Source organism: Staurois parvus, unplaced genomic scaffold (genome assembly GCF_062004578.1).
Source record: "Staurois parvus isolate SC_StPar_1 unplaced genomic scaffold, SC_StPar_1.0 ptg001432l, whole genome shotgun sequence".
Lineage (NCBI taxonomy): Eukaryota > Metazoa > Chordata > Amphibia > Anura > Ranidae > Staurois > Staurois parvus.
In genome coordinates this window covers 3,724,257-3,739,829 of record NW_028319228.1, presented here as the reverse complement: position 1 = coordinate 3,739,829, position 15,573 = coordinate 3,724,257, and the positions used below count along the sequence as shown (strand labels likewise).

At 46.2% G+C, this 15,573-nt stretch overlaps 1 protein-coding gene across 1 annotated transcript in view; it reads right to left on the bottom strand.

Moving 5' to 3' along the window:
- The window catches only part of DAPK1 (death associated protein kinase 1), a 255,031-nt gene that overhangs the window by 101,646 nt on the left and 137,812 nt on the right, over positions 1–15,573 (bottom strand). The window lies entirely within an intron of this gene.

The window sequence follows — 15,573 nt, the reverse complement described above, 5'->3', positions numbered from 1 at the left end:
GTTACTAAACCCAGGACCCTTCATTCACTATATCTGGTCTCCCACAGTACACACAACATGGAAATGCAATTATTTTAGTAAATATAAACTGCTAATTTTCTTATCAGCAGTTAGATCAGTCTTGTGACTTCTATCAGTGTCCAGCTCAGCACTAGTTAAAGCTTGTTGGAGAAGTTTTAATTCTGCTCTGACTGTCCTATGAGGCTGCATAACTCCTGACCCTCTGTCTGGGCAGCGCTGATTGGCCCTTAGCTGATCACATGCACTCTACCAAGAAAAAAAAATTCTCTAGCAATACACGCCAAACTGAGCATGTGCAGCTTGCTCCCAAGGCCTCCAAGCAGATGGATTAGGGACTGTGGAAGAAGGGGAGGATCATAAAAGACAGGATCAAACAGCCTTTTTATACAATGCAGAGGATGAACCCCTTAGGTTCCATAGTGAGCATAACATGCATGCTTTACCGCATATACAGATTGATTTTACTGTTGTTGGTTTAGTAACACTAACATTTTTGTTTGAAAACAGATCTAAGTTTGTCCCAAGCATATTTGAAGCCATTTACTGTTGACTGGCTCACTACTTCTGCTGGGAGTTTATTCCAAGCATCAACTACCCTTTCAGAAAATAATACTTTCTAAGATTTGAACTTTCCTCTAGTTAGTTTGAGGTCATGTCCCCATGTTCTTGATTTTGGTTCCATATTGAACATACTGCCCTCCTGAACCTTATTCACCCCCTTGATGTGCACTACATTTCCAAAAGTATTGGGACGTCTGCCTTTACACACACATGAACTTTAATGGCATCCCAGTCTTAATCTGTAGGGTTCAATATTGAGTTGACCCACCCTTTGCAGCTATAACAGCTTCAACTCTTCTGGGAAGGCTGTCCAAAAGGTTTAGGAGTGTGTCTATGGGAAGGTTTGACCATTCTTTCAGAAGCACATTTGTGAGGTCAGGCACTGATGTTGGATGAGAAGGCCTGGCTTGTAGTCTTCTCTCTAATTCATCCCAAAGGTTTTCTACCGGGTTGAGGTCAGGACTCTGTGCAGGCCAGTCAAGTTCCTCCACGTCTTTATGGACCGAAAAACAACCCCACACCATAATCCCCCATCCACCAAACTTTAGACCTGGCACAATGTAGTCTAGCAAGTACCATTCTCCTGGCAACCACCAAACCCAGACACGTCCATCAGATTGCCAGACAGAGAAGCATGATTCTTCACTCCAGAGAACAGGTCTCCACTGCTCTAAAGTCCAGTGGCGGCATGCTTTACACTACTGCATCCAACGCTTTGCATTGCACTTGGTGATATAAGGCTTTGAAGCAGCTGCTCGGCCATGGAAGCCCATTCCAAGAAGCTCTCTACAAAATTGTTGTTATGCTATTCTGAAGGCCACACAAAGTTTGGATATCTTTAACTAATGACTCTGCAGACAGTTGGCGACTTCTACGCACTGTGCTCTTCAGCATGCGCTGACCCCGCTCTGTCATTTTATGTGACCTACCACTGCGTGGCTGAGTTGTTGTTGTTCCCAGTTGCTTGCACTTTGTTATAATACCACTAACAGTTGACCGTGGAATATTTAATAGCAAGGAAATATCATGGATGGACTTATTGCACAGGTGGCAACCTATCATGGTACCACACTTGAATTCACTGAGCTCCTGAGAGCGACCCATTCTTTCACAAATGTTTGTAGAAGCAGTTTTCTTGCCTAGGTGCTTGATTTTATACACTTGTGGCCATGAAGGTGATTGGAACACCTGAATCCAATGATTTGGAGGGGTGTCCCAATACTTTTGGAAATATAGTGTATTTAAAGTGTTACTGTGAGGGACCGCCGAGCGGCACCACTAGCACTCCACTGGTCAGGCGTGCCCAGAGCGCGGAGTCTAAGCCCCAGGGTACTTGTTCACCAGGGCCCCTGATGGTGGGGATGGACTTGTAGTACCCCGAGACCAGGTCGCCTCTACTGAGCACACCTGTCAGTGGTAGGGGTGTTCGCCAGGGGTTCCAACCAGGGAGAGCCAGATGTGAGGAGGTCGGGTGAGCCCGATGGGATGGATGGATGGCTGAGCAAGTGCGTAGTCAGACAGGCCGAGTCGGTAAGGTAGAGGATGGTAAGGTACAAGGGAGCAGGCAGAGAATCGTCGGGTCACACGCCAGGTCAGCAACAGGGGATCAGATCTAATAAGGGGCATCCAGGGAGAGAGGTCAGGCAAGCAGGGGTCTGGGCAGGAGAAATCAGCAAGGTCAAGAGCAATCCGGGTCAATAACTTACTAGGCACAGGTACACAGGAAGCAGGTAAGACCAGAAGGCAACGAAATGACAGCTCAGGGACCTTTAAATATCCCGCCCTGCGCTGCCATTGGTGCCCAGCGGGCGGCCGCGGCTTCTACTGCGCATGCGCGAGCTCGAACGCCGCGGCCGGCCCGGACCTAGTGCCCGTGTACTAGGTGGAGCAGTGCGCCTGCGCCGGGACCATCGCGGCAGGGATCGAGGAGATCCCTGACATCGCCCCCCCTCCTACGGGCAACCTCCGGATGCCCACCCGATCTCTCCACCACGGGTGATCACAAAGAAACCTCCGGACAAGCCTAGGTGCATGGACATTATGGGCTGGTTCCCACGAATTGTCCTCAGGGCCGTAGCCCTTCCACTTGATGAGAAATTGGGTCTGGCCCCCCCTTCGTCGGCACTTCAAGATTGCCTCCACCTCTAATTCTTCTTCCTCTTCAACTGTTACGGCCTCCGGGGGCCTGGATTCTCGTTCCGGGAAGGCATCAGGGACTACTGGTTTCAACAGGGACACGTGGAAGACAGGGTGGATCTTGAGTGTCTCAGGGAGAACAAGTTCATAGGCCACCTCATTGACCATCCGTTTGATGCAGAAAGGGCCTATAAATTTAGGTCCCAACTTTTTTGACGGGCAGAGCATCCTCAAGTTAGACGTAGCCAGCCAAACCTTCTCTCCGGGCTGCAAAACCAGATCCCCTCTTCGCTTCCTATTAAAAGCCCTCTTGTAGTCTTCTTGGGCTTGACGGATGGCTTCCTGTAGTTTCTTATTGTTGGAGGTGAAGAAGGTCAGTGCATCCTGTGTCGCTGGAATCGGGCATTCCGGGACTAAGTCCGGGAGGAAGACAGGATGAAACCCATAGTTGGCGAAGAACGGGGACTGCCCAGTTGCTGAATGGCAAGCGTTGTTGTACGCGAATTCTGCCAAAGGGAGGAGTGGTACCCAGTCGTCCTGAGAGAATGATGTGTAGCATCGCAGGTACTGCTCCAGGGTCTGATTGGTCCTTTCGGTCTGGCCATTGGTCTGAGGGTGAAATGCCGAGGAAAGGGACAGCTTGATATCCAGGGCTTTGCACAACGCCCTCCAAAACCGCGAGGTAAACTGCACCCCTCGGTCCGAGACGATGTCTTCGGGAACTCCATGTAGTCTAACGATCTCTCGAATAAAGACTTCCGCTGTCTCGGCTGCTGATGGAGTCTTCCGTAAAGGGATGAAATGGGCCATCTTGGATAAGCGGTCCACGACCACGAGAATTGCTGTGTGGTCCAGTGAAGGTGGAAGCTCGACTATGAAGTCCATAGAGATTTTCTGCCAGGGCCGTTCAGGGATGGACAATGGACGTAGCAGGCCCCACGCCTTATTTCTTGAAGGCTTGTTCCGCTGGCAGATGGCACAGGAGCCCACGTAGTTCTTACAATCCTTGGCCATGTCCGGCCACCAGAAGGAACGTCGGAGAAGTTCCAGGGTCTTGACCGGCCCAAAATGTCCTGCCAGTGGATGGTCATGGCAATGTCCCAAGACTAAGGTTCGGGCATCCTCTGGCACCACAATCCGGTCCTCCCTCCATAGGAGTCCCTCCTTGTTCTGGAGGGGGGCCCCATCGGAGGTAGACATCGCTGTGGACGCTCTCAGGATCTCGGAGCGAAGGTTTGTCTGAAGGGCCAAGAAATTTCCTGCAGGAAGAATAGTGTCGGGTACTGGGATCTCCTTGGTGTCCTCGTACATGCGCGACAACGCGTCAGGCTTCGTGTTTTTCGAGCCGGGCCTGTATGTGATGTGGAACTGGAACCTCGAGAAAAACAATGCCCATCTTGCTTGTCGTGGACGTAGACGTTTGGCCGTCCTCAGATATTCCAGGTTCTTGTGGTCCGTGAATATCAGGATGGGATGGGAGGCACCTTCCAGCAGGTACCTCCATTCTTCTAAAGCGGTTTTGATAGCCAGTAGCTCGCGATCCCCAATGTCGTAGTTCCTCTCCGCCGGGGTAAGTTTCCGTGAGAAAAATGCTACTGGGTGAAGTAATTCCTTGGCGCCCTTCCGCTGGGAAAGGATGGAGCCAACTGCGTTTTCTGATGCATCTACTTCTAAGATGTAGGGCAGGGAGGCGTCGGGATGACCCAGAATGGGTGCCGAGGTAAATAACCTTTTTAGTGCTTCAAAAGCTTCCTGTGCCTCGGGCGTCCATCTGAATCGCGTCCCAAGCTTAGTTAACTGAGTGATGGGGGAGACCAGACCCGAGAAGTTCTTGATGAACTTCCGGTAGAAATTTGCGAAACCAATGAAACGTTGGACACTTTTCCTGTCCGTGGGTTCAGGCCAATCTAGGATCGCTGAGACCTTCTGAGGGTCCATTGCGACCCCCGTGGTGGAGATAATCAGACCCAGAAATGTAACGCTAGCCTGTTCAAAGCAGCATTTCTCTGCTTTAGCGTACAACCCGTGCTGCCGCAACCGCCCCAACACCTTTGTTACATGTACCCTGTGCTCCCCCAGGGAGGATGAGAAAATCAAAATGTCGTCTAAGTAGACGATGACAAAGATGTCCAGGAAGTCCCTAAAGATGTCGTTTACAAAGTGCTGGAAGGTGGCTGGCGCATTGCACAACCCGAACGGCATGACCAGGTATTCAAAATGGCCGAAACGGGTGCGGAAGGCCGTCTTCCACTCATCCCCCTCCCTTATGCGAACCAAATTGTAGGCTCCCCTTAAGTCCAGCTTGGTAAAAACTACTGCAGCTTTTAAGCTCTGGAATAATTCAGGTACCAGTGGTAATGGGTAACGATTTTTAATGGTGACCCTATTCAGCTCCCGATAGTCAATGCATGGCCTCAAAGTCTTGTCCTTCTTTTCTACAAAGAAGATCCCTGCACCTGCCGGGGAAGTGGAAGGACGGATGAATCCCTTTCGGAGGCTGTCCTCAATATAGTCCTTCAGGGCCCCTAATTCTAGCTCAGAAAGGGGAAAAATTCGCCCGAACGGAATTTCAGAACCGGGCAACAGATCAATAGGACAGTCATATGGGCGGTGGGGGGGTAGAGCATCTGCTCCCCGTTCACTGAACACATCAAGAAACTTATGATAGGCTGCAGGAAGCACTTGTTTTAGGCTGTCATCCCCTTCAGAGCACAGGAGGACCTGGGGGACCTCCGGGCCCGAAGTTCGACACAGTTCCCGACAATATGGGGAAGGGAACGAGACAACCCCAGTCTCCCAGTCAATTTGGGGGTTATGGGCCCGCAACCAAGGGAGCCCCAGAATGACTGGGAAAAGGGGTGATGCAATAGCATCCAGGCGGAGGAGTTCCCGGTGCTGACCGGCAATGGAAGTCACAATGGAAGGGGTCTCCTGGTTAACAACTCCCGACTTTATCCGGGAACCATCAGCCAAAAAGATGTGAAACCCCTTCTCCTTTGGGCGGAGGGGGATACCCTGCTGGTGAGCAAAATTGATATCCACAAAACAGCTGCATGCCCCCGAATCAACTATGGCCGTCACCTCCACGGTCCTTTCTGAAAGCTGAAAGGAGAGGGGAACAACTAAGTACTGGGACGGATTCATATTGCCAACAGATAAAGAAGATGAGGTGAACTTACTCAGCTTCTGCGGGCAGGAACGCACCATGTGACCAGCTTCGCCGCAGTACAGGCACAGATTCTGGGAGCGTCTGCGCTGGCGTTCCTCAGGCGATAGTTTAGGCCGAGCCAGGCCTAGCTGCATGGGTTCGGGAGCCTCTTCAAACGGCAGGTTCTGGATGCTTGGCCTAGTATGTTGACTGGATCCCTGAAATGACCCCCAGGGATTTCCGCGACCCTGACCAGACCTCTCCAATCTGCGCTCCCGTAGCCTACGGTCAATTTTAATGGTGAGTGCAATCAAGTCCTCTAATGTCTCGGGCACCTCCACCCGGGCGAGCTCGTCTTTCAGGGCCTCAGAAAGGCCCATACGGAACTGGTGCACAAGTGCGAACTCGTTCCAACGGGTGTCACCCATCCAGCGCCTAAAGTCAGAGGCGTATTCCTCAGCCGCACGCCGACCTTGTCGGAGTGCGTATAGTGTGGCCTCGGCCGAGGCCGCCCGTTGTGGGTCATCATATAAGATGGCCATGGCGTTAAAGAAGCTGTCGACCGTAACCAGGTGAGGGTCATTGTTTCCCCTTAGTCGGTGGGCCCAGTCTTGGGGTTCACCCTGCAACAGGGAGACAACAAACCCCACTTTCACCGATTCTGTCAAAAAGGTCCGTGGCTGCAGTTCAAAATAGAGCAGACAGGAGTCCCGGAATGACCGAAAGCGTGTGCGATCCCCATGGAAGCGCTCGGGTAAGGGTACTCGGGGTTCCGCCATAGGGAGTGATGTGGGAGGCCCAGGAGCCGGCTCGTGGGCTGCTGCGATCGGTGGTGCGGGAACCGGGGCCTGTGAAACAGGAACAGATATGGTGCAGGCCTGAAACCGATTCTCGATCTGCAGACATCTGTCCTGTAATGTGTTTACTGCTTGCGTCAGGGTGGCCAGGTGCCTGCAAACCTCGTCCAACGGGGAGAGTCCTCCTCGAGGCTCAGTCATGGCCTTCTGGTACTGTGAGGGACCGCCGAGCGGCACCACTAGCACTCCACTGGTCAGGCGTGCCCAGAGCGCGGAGTCTAAGCCCCAGGGTACTTGTTCACCAGGGCCCCTGATGGTGGGGATGGACTTGTAGTACCCCGAGACCAGGTCGCCTCTACTGAGCACACCTGTCAGTGGTAGGGGTGTTCGCCAGGGGTTCCAACCAGGGAGAGCCAGATGTGAGGAGGTCGGGTGAGCCCGATGGGATGGATGGATGGATGGCTGAGCAAGTGCGTAGTCAGACAGGCCGAGTCGGTAAGGTAGAGGATGGTAAGGTACAAGGGAGCAGGCAGAGAATCGTCGGGTCACACGCCAGGTCAGCAACAGGGGATCAGATCTAATAAGGGGCATCCAGGGAGAGAGGTCAGGCAAGCGGGGGTCTGGGCAGGAGAAATCAGCAAGGTCAAGAGCAATCCGGGTCAATAACTTACTAGGCACAGGTACAGGAACACAGGAAGCAGGTAAGACCAGAAGGCAACGAAATGACAGCTCAGGGACCTTTAAATATCCCGCCCTGCGCTGCCATTGGTGCCCAGCGGGCGGCCGCGGCTTCTACTGCGCATGCGCGAGCTCGAACGCCGCGGCCGGCCCGGACCTAGTGCCCGTGTACTAGGTGGAGCAGTGCGCCTGCGCCGGGACCATCGCGGCAGGGATCGAGGAGATCCCTGACAGTTACTAAACCCAGGACCCTACATTCACTATATCTGGTCTCCCACAGTACACATAATATGGAAATGTCATTATTTTAGTAAATATAAACTGCTAAATACTTTTTCTTATTAGCAGTATACAGCAGTCTTGTGAATTTTATCAGTGTCCAGCAGAGCACAGGTTAAAGCTTGTAAGAGAGTTTTCATTCTCCCAATTATCCTATGAGGTTCAATGACCCCTGATCCTCTGTTTGGACATGCACCCTCTCAAGAAAAAAACAAAACTCTCTAGCAATACACCCCAAACTGAGCATGCCCCAAGGCTCTGTTCTATCAGCAGATGGATTGGGGACAGTAGAAGAAGGGGAGGATCGGAGAAGATAGGAGCAAACATCCTTTTTACACAATGCGGAGGATTAACCCCTTAGGTTGAAGTGAGTATAACAAGCATGCTTTATTGCATATACAGACTAATTTTACTGATCTGAGTTTAGTAACACTTTAAAGGTTCCAGTCACATCTCCCCTTTCCCTTCTTTCCTCCAGACTGTACATATTAAGTTCTTAAAGTATCTCCTTATATATTTTATCCCCCAGATTTTTCACCATTTTTGATACCTGTCTCTAGACTCATTCTATCTTATGAATATCTTTTTGTAAGTGAGATCTCCAGAACTGGCCACAGTATTCTAAATAAGGTCTCGCTAAAGATCTATATAGGGGACAGAGCTGTGGTTTTACCACCCTCGTCCACCCACCTAATGTCTAATATACAGTGGATATAAAAAGTCTACACACCCCTGTTAAAATGTCAGGTTTCTGTGATGTAAAAAAAATTAGACAAAGAAAAATAATTCCAGAACTTTTTCCACCTTTAATGTGACCTATAAACTCAATTGAAGAACAAACTAAAATAATGTGGTTGCATAAGTGTGCACACCCTCTTATAACTGGGGCTGTAGCTGTGTTCAGGATTAAGCAATCACATTCAAAATCATGTTAAATAGCAGTCAGTACACACCTGCCATCATTCTAAAGTGCCTCTGATTAACACCAAATCAGGTTCAGCTGTTCTAGTAGGTCTTTCCTGACATCCTACAGCCAAAAGTCATGTTCTGCAGAGCTTCCAAAGCATCAGAGGTATCTCATTGTTAAAAGGTATCATTCAGCAGAAGAGTACAAAAGAATTTCCAAGGCATTAGATAAACCATAGAACACAGTGAAGACAGTCATCACCAAGTAGAGAAAATATGGCACAACACTGACATTACCAAGAACTGGACGTCCCTCCAAAATTGATGAAATGACAAGAAGAAAACTGGTCTGGGAGGCTGCCAAGAGGCCTACAGTAACATTAAAGGAGCTGCAGGAATATCTGGCAAGTACTGGCTGTGTGGTACATGTGACAACAATCTCCCGTATTCTTCATATGTCTGGGCTATGGGGTAGAGTGGTCTACCTGACCTTGGCTTGGTATCAAGAGATCCCCGAACTTTCCATTAGGTGATTTAACAGTACTGATTGGCATATTCAAGGCTTTGGACATCTTCATATGTCCTTTTCCATCTGTATTATTATTATTATTATTAATATACAGGATTTATATAGCGCCAACAGTTTGCTCAGCGCTTTACAATAAAACAGGAGACAATACAGTAACAATACAGTTCAATACAAGAGGGATAGGAGGGCCCTGCTCCTTGGAGCTTACAACTTTATAAAGTTCCATTACCTTGTTACACAGGACTTTTGACAGTTCTTTCCCGATCCCCATGGCTTAGTATCTAGCCTAGTCAGTGCTTCCACATAAGAGCTAACAAGAGCTATACACTGACACTAATTGCAATTTAAAAAGCCACAGATGTGGACATTAACCTCTAATTGGCATTTAAATCCATGTGTGTGACCTTGTGTGTTAGTACCAAGGCCAAACATTCCAGGGTATGTAAACTTTTGATCATGGCCATTTGGGTGATTTCTGTTATCATTATGATTTAAAAAGGAGCCAAACAACTATTTGATAATAAATGGCTTCATATGATCACCATCCTTCAATAAAAGAGCTTTTTTTGGCATGATCAGTCATATTTTCAATATCAATGCCAAAATGTCACAATTTCTGCCCGGGTATGTAAACTTCTGAGCACAACTGTATTTTAGTTTTTTACTTCCCTCCATCTAAAAGATTTCAGTCTGTTGTTCAATTAAGTTGTGCAGTTTTTAGGTTACATTAAAGGTGGAAAAAGTTCTGAAATGATTTATCTTTGTCTAATTTTTTTACATCACAGAAACCTGACATTTTAACAGGGGTGTTAGACTTTTTATATCCACTGTACAGTTGGAAAGAGCTCTTCAAAAGCCATGGCCACATCTTGACAGGTGGCACCATGTGCCAAACTCATTGCAGCACATTTGCTCAACTGTAAATTGCCATTTGGAAAAAAAACCCAAAAACTGGTATTCAGCAAGCAGCATGTTTGCCTCTTGACTGCCTGAGAGCATCTACGTAGCAGCACTCTTAAAAACAGATCCACTAGTGTGAACCTAACCTAACAGTGCCACTCCAGGGGCCAATTTTAGTGGCTTTATACCACACAAACCTTAGAATTCTGAGAATATTTATCAAGTTTTAGGTAACAAGTGACATTAGTGAGTGTTAATAAAAAAAATGGGTACATTTCTGCAATGCATGCATAATTTCCACATTTTATCTGTTTAAAAATGCTAAAAAGTACAGAAAAACACCTGTTGCTCTGAAAATCCAGCATGCTGTCCAGACTCTAGAGAAAGTTGACAAAAGTGCCTCTGATGAACTGAAATCCCAACCAGCATCATCCACCCAACCCTCTCTTTGTCCAACTCCTCAGGGAACAGGGCTCTCAGGAGAATCTTCTGCAAGATTTTTCTCAACTTGGCGATAATGTCACAGGGAGTTATAAAAGCTGGGTCTTGCTACAGGAAAAAGATTAAAAAAAATAAGGCTGGGACGTACCCTAAGGGGAAAAGAACGTCCGGCAGTAAATTTAGGTAATGTCTGGGCATATTCATGAACTAAAAGTGCTGCTGTCCCAGAAACACTACAGCCATGCGCAAGTCAAACACTGTGTAAGCCTCAGGGCTTCATCCTCGGTGCAGCTCCACATTAGTGGACCTTTGTGCTGTGCAGTGTCCTTGCTCTGCTTCTTGTGAGATTTTTAATTTATGAATATGTTTGACTCAGATTGGAGACTATGAGCAGCCATGTTCTCAGATTACCAGAGTGCCAACAGAAAGGATTAGGGTAGACTGGTAGAGTACAGAAATTCCCATGTCAAATACTCAAGTATTGTGTAGGTAAACTGAGCTTCCTGTATGCATTTTAAAGTGGTTGTAAACCCTTACCTATACCCTGTGCAGTGACTGGCCTCACGTAATAAACAGAGATTAAACAAATCCTCCTATATAAGTTGTACCTGTTTATCTGCAATTCACTCTTCTCTACAGCCATTCACAGAGCAGAATTTACACAGAATTGTCTGAGCTTTTAGAAATCACGTGGGAATCTGAAGTTACACTCTGCAGAGCTCAGTGAGGAGAGTTCTGAGAGCTAACTGTAGTGAAAGGACACACCCGCTTCACACAGCACACATAAACAGAGCTGAGGCTGTCAATCACAGGCTGTGTGCTGTGGATCCCTCCCCTGTCATTTTTTTTGTACCTTTTGGAGTAAGGAAAACTTGTCAGAAGTGACTTGTGCTCACAGCAGAGGAAGGAAGTAGCAGACAGAAATGACACTTCATGCTCTGACTTGAGACAAGTACACACTATAGAAGGCGGCTTTGTTCATATTTCACATCTGAGGAGCGCGTGCGCGCGCGCGTGTGTGTGTGTGTTTTTGCATTTCTGGGTAAGGGGCATGCATGCACACCGCCCTAGGCAGCTACAACTGTCGATCACCAGGTCCCGGACGGAGATTCCCCTTCAGCACTGGCGATCGCCAAGGAACAGTGAAAGGGGAGAGGTCTGTGTGTAAGCAACACAGATCCCTTCCCTGTCAGCACCGGCATGCTGCTTTGTACTGCTCTGCATAGCAGAGAAATACAAAGTAGTGTGTTTCCCTAGTAAAACACACACAGTAAAACAGCACACAGTTAACCCTTTGATCGCCCCAGATGTTAAACCCTTCCTGCCCAGTGCCGTTAGTACTTTTTATTTGCATGTTTCAAGTTGCTGATCGCCGCCATTACTAGTATAAAAAAAAAAATAGAAAAATAAAACTTCCAGTATATATACTGCCATTTGCAGACGCTATAATTTTCACGTAAACCAATTAATTTACATGTATTGGGATTTTCTTTTAGCAAAGACATGTAGCACAATACATTTGGCCTAAATTTATGAAGAAATTTGATTTTTTTAATTTTTTTTACTGGATATGTTTAATAGCAAAGAGTCAAAAATATTGTTTTTTCAAACTTGGTGGTTTTTCTGTTTTTTAGCGCAAAAAATAAAAACACAAAAGGTGATCAAATATCATCGCAAGATAGCTCTATTTGTGGGGGGAAAAGGACATAAATTTCATTTGGGTACAGAGTTGCATAACCGCGCAATTGTCAATTAAAGTAGCGCAGTGCCATACCACAGAAAATGGCCTGGTCAGGAAGGGGGGGTGTAAATCCTCTGGAGTGCAAGTGGTTAAGAATGCTTTTTTTTATTTTTTTTTTTAAATAGTTCTTTGGAGAAGAAGGAAAAAACCCACATGCAAAATTAAATTAGGAATAGCTATAATGAGGTCCCAATTTTGGACAACTATGCATCATCCAAGACTGCTGAAAGCCCCTTCCATAAAACTCAATTAAAGGGGGCTTCCTACCTTTAAAGAGGATCTATAATTGTAATTGTATCCCACAGTTCTATCCACTATGGGAGAAAGTGCATGAAGTAGTTTGTTCCATTTCGAAGTGCTTTCTAATCCTAGTTATGAGTACCAACTTACCTTCCCCTCATCCTGCTACAGCCAATCCGAAACAGCTTTGAAGGAGAATAATGCAGTTCATACATGGGTCAAATTCTGAAGGAATTTTCTTTAGAAAATTGGAAATTTTGTGCGTTTTGTAATGCGATGGTGCCACCATTGATTTCGAAATTCGACCAATCCAGCCTTCAATTTCACCTCGTTGCTATAGAAAATAATTTTCATGGCTGGGAATCTTCTTTTCTTTCCAGGTCACAGCTCATGCTTATTTCTTTGTTGATTTTATTTCTCGCACGATTCTTCCATCACTGATTAGAAATTCATTAGTTTTTAGAGAAATTTCCAACATGCCCAATTACTCAAATTTGATGGCCGCACAAAAATCGGCCGATACTGCGGCCTGCTACTGGTGCGAAATTCAAACAAAATTTCTTAGTTAAGATTTTCGAAAGAAAATTCTTTTGGATATCGACCTATGAATGGCCTGCATTATAGCTGCAGCTAGTCTGTAAATACTGTCCACAGACCGGCAGTGGCTAAAAGGGAATGCAGAGGCTGATACACCTCATCCCTCCCTCTGCATTCCTCTTGCCGCTGCTTGTCTGTGAAAAATATTCACAGCTGAGACAATCAGCTGTCGGACTGGCTACAGCAAGAGGGATGGGGGCAGGTCAGACTTCATTACTATGGTTAGAAAGCACTTACAAACATAGGACAAAGTACATGTAGTACAAGGGACAGAACCCTTTAAAAGTATTTTGGCAGTAGTGCTGTTACCTTATACCTTGCATGCATTATCTTTGAAAGAACAGGGTTCATGTCTGAATGGAGCATACATTTGAACTGGAACTAAAATTAATTGGATTTAGTGGGACGTCAGTCTGGTAAAGTCCCAACAAACTGCATTTTTGCCTATGATGCTGAACTCTGGAAAAACTGCTAAATACACAACTGGAATACATACTGAACATGTGAATCATTTTACCTGGCAAAAAAAACTTAATCCATCTAGTCTTGTGATCTAGGAATCAATACATGATACCACAGCTAGATCCTGTAGACCCCTGGTGCCCAACCTGCAGGCAGAGGGTCGCATGCAACCCTTTGGCATATGATGTGTACCTCTCGGACCTCTGCAGTCTGTAGTGGGAACACTAATCAAGGTAATAGCATTGATTTCTACTAGCCTCATGTAACATGTTCCCAGTTTAGTATTGTCTTCTGCAGTTGTTCACAGACAATGCAGTACAAAGCAATAGACCCCTGATTACTCCAGCCAAAAATGTAGCATGTCCACGCTCTCTGACCTCATTTTCCTCTATTACTGATAGTCTGCTGGTCCTCTCAAGCATTACATATATTGAACATTATGTGTGGCTCTTTGTTGATGTCAGGGGTCGTATTTGAGGCCCTCTTTAGCTCATAAATTGACAACTACTGCTGTAGACTACACTGGAATGAAAGTTAGAGTCCAGGCAGATATAAAAACATGCAAATTATAGTAGCTCTGTATGCATAAATTCGTCATTAAATGTATTATTTTTAAATAATTTCACTGTCCAGTTGAAGGCTGGCAGAGGTAGACTCCATGCACACTAGTGGTTTTTTTAAGCTCCTAGAAGCTATTACCAGCAAATTTGTTTCTGCTGCTAGAAGTGTTATCCTGTGTTCATGCACACTACTTTAGGCTATTAGCATTTTTTGAGCTTCAACGTCTAATAGCAGAAAAAAATATATTTTTGTAGAGTTTTTGGAGCATTTTTCCAGCAGAAAAAAAAACACTAAATGCTACCAAAACGCTCCTAACAGCTTTTTTCTAGCTTCTTATTTTCCTCTACATGTACTGTAAAAACGCTAATATTCCTAAACACTGCTGAACGCTACTAAACAAAAAATGCAATTACCAGCGTTTCTTTTATCCAGTGTTTTTCTTATTTTTTTTTGTAGCTTAAAAAAAAAAACCCGCTAGTGTGCTTGGAGCTGTAAAAGGACTCTGTTAATTATCAGGAATATGACATGTTGGGTTTACATATTCTTTATGTGCCTGTTGTACCATGTACTTGTAAGAGAATATATCCCTGATGTTCCTACCAAAATGCAAGTGTATAGTCCAAACGCACACGTTCCTGCGTTAAAAATGGCTGTGTGTATAAGTGGGTGCTGCAGCGACCGTCGGCTAGAACCGAACAAAATCAGCAAGGATTTCGGAGTTTCGCAGGATCCCTGATGAAGGGGTCCTACGAGACTCCGAAAGTTGCCTTGCTGTAACTATGTGATCGTTCATTAAAACCTTTGGACCCATATTGGTGATCCTTGGTGTCCTGGTGACATTTTTCCTCCTTGATGTTCCTACCAGTCCCTCTGCTTTCCTATTAAAAACTGGCTACACCAAGCATGAAAGCACAGTGGTCAGTTTTCTGTGCTGGGAACTCAGTGTGCTCTCCTCCAATGACCATAATTTTGCTCACATATCCCTCTTCCACGAGCCATCCACTGGGAAGTTCTGTGTGCTGCTGTAACTCCTCCCCTATTTCTCTGTTCTCAGCTGCATAAGGAGCTTAGAGGTCACATGATTACTTACATATTAAAACAGGGGGAAAAGTATTTGCCTTTCATTTCTAATTTAAACTGAATGGGTTGTTTTACAAGGTGCTGGTTCACATATACTTTAACTGCAACAGAGAAAAGGTCCGTGTGTAAATCTCACAACGAAATAAATTCTTTGGCACAAAATATAACCCCCATATATGCACTTCATCAGTGTAATTGGCAGTTTGCCTGGAGTTTAGCTTTAGCCAAGAGATCTTGGTCCACGACCTGCCCAGGCCTGTGACTGCACAGTGAAGGGGCTCATGCGGTAAGACTTTTACTCTTCCCTCCTGTAAATTTGTTCACAGTAAGAAGCAATAGACCCCCGATTACCTCAGTAACCTGACCTTCCCCTGATCTTCCAGTGCTGCTGCATTGAAATTACTGGAGCCTAGTATCAAGAAGTATGCAGATACTTTTACCAATATAAAATAATTTGTGTGGCTTTTCTAATGGATGCAAAATGGCATTTAATTGT